Raw genomic sequence first — 5,145 nt, forward strand, 5'->3', positions numbered from 1 at the left:
AGCAGCCCATTAGGGATATTATTGTATGAATTGATCTTAAATTAAACTACTTTATTTATAAATAATTTTTTTTTTAGCAATTTTTTTATGAGATTGTTTTACCTTGAAAAAAGTTCATACAATGCAAGGAACTCAACTACATTCAAAGTGACTCATTTAAACAACTAAAATAAGCATTTTAACTTTTAATATCCAAACTTCCAAAATTTCATTTTTAACATCGAACATTATGTGTTAAACATTAATTACTTCAAAATGATCGAATATTTTAATTGTTTTAGTAGGATTTTGTAAATCCAACGTAAAATTATTTCCCATCTTGAATGATAATTTGTATTGTTTAGTTTGTGATATTGTATTTTATTGAGCAGTTCTCCACTTGCAATATATGATAGTTCTGTGATTTTGCAATGATGAAAATGTAAAACCAATTAAATAATTAATTTCTTTTTTCTTGATTTGCTTTGTTTCAAGATAAAATAACAAATTCTCCTTGTAATTGTATATATATACATTATCCTCCCTAGTAATAAGATGTGAGCCTTCATAATCAAATTCTTCAACTTCTATATGGTATCAGATTTTGATCCTCTTCCTGCACACCTTTCAGTCTCCATGGCTACCACATCCTCTCCAAACACTCTTCCTACCTCCAATGTCATCAAATTACATTCTAAAAATTATCTAGATTGGAAGCTTCAAATTCAAAGCCATTCTTAATGGGCATGATCTCATGGGATACATTGACGGTTCTTGCCCTCAACCTGCTGCTGTCATTTCTATCAATAATGTCGACAAGACAAACCCGGCATTCTCCTATTGGTTTCGTCAAGATCAATTAATTTTCGGTGCTCTTGTTGGTACTCTCTCCCCGAATCTTATTTCTCTTATTTCCCATTCTACAACATCCAAAGAATTATGGGATAAATTGGCGCACACATTTAACAAGATTAGTCGGGGGGTCATATTAAACAAAAGAAAGATCAACTCAAGCCATCTCAAAAGGTTCTTTGTCCATAACCGAGTATATGCACTCGATCAAATCTATTGCCCATGACTTAGCCTCCATGGGTAAGCCTCTTGATCATGAAGATCTTATTGATCGTGTTCTTGATGGGTTAGATTCTTCATATGATTTGTTTATTGAGCAAATCAATAGTCGTGATTCTCCCATTAGTTTTGAAGAATTACAATAAAAATTAATCAATAAAGAAATTGCTCTTCAAAAATCAGAATCTTCATGCCTACCTACCATTCTAGTCACTGCCTTCACTATGAAAATGGGCCAACATTTCAGCCAAAGTTCTACTCAACAATTTCCATCAGCCTCTAATTTCCAATCACGGCCCACATCTGTTTTGGGCCCACATAAGTCCCAGCCACGGCCCAGACAGTTTCGGCCTACACAAACTCAACAGGCTTGTTTTTCTCCATTTCCAGCTGCTGTCCCGTATCGCTCATCCTCAAATTTGGGTCCATCCAAACCTTTCTTGGGCAAACGTCAATGGTGTAGGGAACATAGACATGTGTTGTCTCAATGTGCCTCTTTTACTCAACAATTTCCTTCTGCTCATCCTCCTGCAACCAATACAAAACCCGACAATCGTCGTTCTTCTAACACACTGCAAGTCCTTGCTACCAAGATGAGTCCTCTTGCTCCTACTCATGATTCTAATACGTGGTTACTCGATAGCGGCGCATCTCATCATGTCACCAATGATCTTGCCAATCTTTCTATACACACTCCCTATGATGGCACCGAAGAGTTAATTGTGGGTGATGGTAAGAGTATTAGTATTGCTCATACAGGTTTGTACTAAACTCAATGTCGCATCTAAATCTCTTTCGTTACAAAATGTTTTACATGCTCCTTCTATTTCTCGTAATATAATTTCTATTTCTCAATTTTGTAAAGATAATAATGTTGTTGTTCAATTCTCATCTAATTGTTTTTGTGTGAAGGATATACTCTCTTGGAAGATTCTACTTCAAGGCCCAATTAAACATGGAATTGTGACATTCGGGAATTTAAAATAAATAAAATAATTTTGGGCTTTAAATTAATTAAGAAAATTAACGTGAATCAAGTAAGTAAAGTAGGTAATAATAATAATAATAACAATTATAGTAATATTAATGATGATAAAACAAAAAAAAAGAAAAAAAACTAAAACTAAATATCCAAAGAAAAATCAGAAACCCAATTCCTTATCCCCATTTCCCTTCTCGTCACTTTTTTTTTCTACCACCTTCTCATTCCTTCTTCTTCCTTCTTAAACCGACACCCTTCCCACTTTCCTTTTCCTTTTCCTTTCTTCTTCTTCTTCGAGCGACAGCAGCACCAGCACCGCCTTCACCATCTTCTTCTTCCTTCTTCTTGTAATTGTTGGTGTAAACAAACTAAGGTATTAAATCTCTTAATTTCTATGTGTAATTTCATTTTACTCATCTTTTATAATCGATTTTCTTCTCATATGTTCGAACCCTAACTATTTCTAATCGAAATTACATGTAAAAAAATGAATATATTTGTAGAATTTATTCCATTAAAGAAGAAAGATCTGAAAATCCTTTTGTGTTCTTTGTTCATCCATTTCGAAGGCTTTAGTTGGGTTCTTTTTAGTGTTGATTAGTATTGGTTTTTGGGTTATTTGATTTCTAGTATAAAGTTTGGTATTTATTGAAATTTCAGTCCGGAATTTGAACGTTCTGTTTTGGCCACTTTCGAAGTAGTTCTAATTGTTTTTGGGTTCTAGTTCCTTCATAAGAATTGTAAAGCTCCGAGTCACGGTCGCGTGGGCACTTGAATCGCCCCAAAATGAGTTTGTATGAGGAAGTTATACCCAAAATGCTAGCAGGGTGTCTTGTAAATTCGAAAATGATATTTTTGATTCACTTGTTTATAATTAAAGTTGGAGTTCAAATTGAGTATTCTTTTTATCATGTGTTTAGGGTTAGTAGTTATACTTCAATTGGGTTTTATTAATATGAGGTTGATTTCATTGACATACTTTCATTAGCGTGCCTCCTTCGTCATGAATTAAGCTTTAATTTTATTGAATCTTGAGTTTATATAAATTAATTAGATGAGCTTTGTTGATTGAGACTAGCTGTGGGATATGTATATTTAGCTGCTGAATTATTGTTAGGAATTAGGAGTTGTGACAAGTTATTATAGTGGTAAATAATTGAATAGATTAATGCTCATAGGTGTAATACTAGATGCTTGTGAAATAATTTATGAGAATGGATTAGTTGTGTTCTTCTTCTAGGATAACTGGTTAATCTTGTTTAGTTTCTTGGTTTGAGTTAAATGAACTAGAAGTGTTTGAATTGGAAATACAAAGGGAATTGTGGAGACGTATGATCGTTACAAGGTTATAAGCTAGTCTTAAACAAGGTTATATTTTTTATATATGTTGGGGTTAGAATTAGAACTTGTGCAATCTTTGATATTAGGGTCAATAGAATAGAAGATAGAACTAAGATACAATCATAGGAGGAGATGCAATGAGTTATATAAACCTAGTTCGTAGTATCGAACGCTTTGTTGTGATGTTGTGTTTGTTATGCTCCAGGAGACGACGTCATCGAGGAACCTTTCTAGTGATCGCGGAGAAACGGATTTTGCTTCTTGAAGCGTTCTTTTTGGTGAGTAGTAACAGTCCCTTAAAAAGGGGTCTGGCCAGGCTACCATTTGTAAAATGTTTATTTAAAGTTTGTGAAATTTATATGAATGTGATAAATATTTATGAATGATTATGCTGAGATTGATATGGTCAATGGATCGGGCTTGCAAGCTGGTCATTGACGGAGTTGAGGAACATGGTTCCCTACTCCCTGTTTTTGAAGCGAATTGTCATTGAGATATTGACTAGCTTCACCCGAGAGCGACATAGCCTTAGAGCTATGGGGCACCTCTCAAACTAGACTCCCTGTGCGCGCATAGATCTAGGAAACTGATGTTGTTTTTAAACCATTGTTTGAATTGCTGTGTTTAATCGTTTTGGATTGTTGCTTCTCACTCAGTTTAATCTGATTCCTTGTTGTTCCTATCATTTATCTGATTACAGGTCGGATCCGGTCGGGAATAATCGGGTTAGCAATGTTGATGAGAGTGCTAAGGATGTCCTTTTGAGCTGAGGCCGTGGAAGCTTATAGTTTGTATTAGGAATTTGTTTAATGTATAATAGTTCTGATTAGTTTTGATTATGTTGATTATAATGGACTCGTAGTGAGTTGTATGGTTACTTTATGTTTAGATTAGATATTTGATTTGAGATTTAGCTGTGTTGGTTTCGTTATAGAGCTGGTGATCCCTTTGCCCAAGTTTTGGGATATGATTTAAGTTTCTTGGAAAATAATCCCCATGACGACCCTGTTTACCCAGTCAACGGTAAGTCGGGTTGTTACAGGAATTTATGAAGTTTTTTCATCCTCTCCGGTTGCTTTTACCACTCATTCTCATCTTCCATTTCATGTTTTGCATCATAGATTTGGATATCCTTCATTTTCCGTTTTAAAATTATTGTGCTCTAGTATTGATATTTCTATTTCTAAGGATCAAGCATGTACATGTATTTTGTGTGATGTGAATAAAATGCATAAATTGCCTTTTGCGACTTCTACTATTTTATCAACTGCACCTTTTGAATACATATACACAGACTTATAGACTTCTCCTGTTTTGTCGTTTGACGGACATAAATACTATTTGATATTTGTTGATCACTTTACTAAGTACATTTGGTTTTATCTTCTATGCCGAAAATGTGACAAGGCTGTTTTTATTCGCTTTGAGGCTTTAGTTGAGAAACATTTTTGTTTATCTATATATCATCTTTATTCTGATATTGGTACTGAGTATCTAGCCTTAAAAGACATTCTTTTTTTAGATGGCATTACTTGGCTCACTACTCCTCCTCACACACCACAACATAATGGATGTTCCGAGAGACGTCATCGTCACATTGTTGAGACTGGTCTTTCTCTTCTACACCACGCTTCTATGCTTATTTTCTATTGGTATTTTGCTTTTTATACAATTGTTTATCTCATCAATCGCATGCCTACTCCTATCTTGAATAATATATATCCCCGTTCTCTAAGTTGTTTTCTACACAGCCTAATTACACCAAACTAAAG

At 34.4% G+C, this 5,145-nt stretch overlaps 1 long non-coding RNA gene across 1 annotated transcript; it reads left to right on the forward strand.

Moving 5' to 3' along the window:
• Window positions 1–2,118: 2,118 nt before the first annotated feature.
• Window positions 2,119–4,304, forward strand: LOC130807309 (uncharacterized). Its single transcript, XR_009040566.1, has 3 exons — window positions 2,119–2,405; window positions 3,579–3,651; window positions 4,074–4,304. It is a non-coding gene; the product is annotated as an uncharacterized LOC130807309 (long non-coding RNA).
• The last annotated feature ends 841 nt before the right edge of the window (window positions 4,305–5,145 follow it).

The sequence above is a fragment of the Amaranthus tricolor genome, chromosome 3 (genome assembly GCF_026212465.1).
Source record: "Amaranthus tricolor cultivar Red isolate AtriRed21 chromosome 3, ASM2621246v1, whole genome shotgun sequence".
NCBI lineage: Eukaryota > Viridiplantae > Streptophyta > Magnoliopsida > Caryophyllales > Amaranthaceae > Amaranthus > Amaranthus tricolor.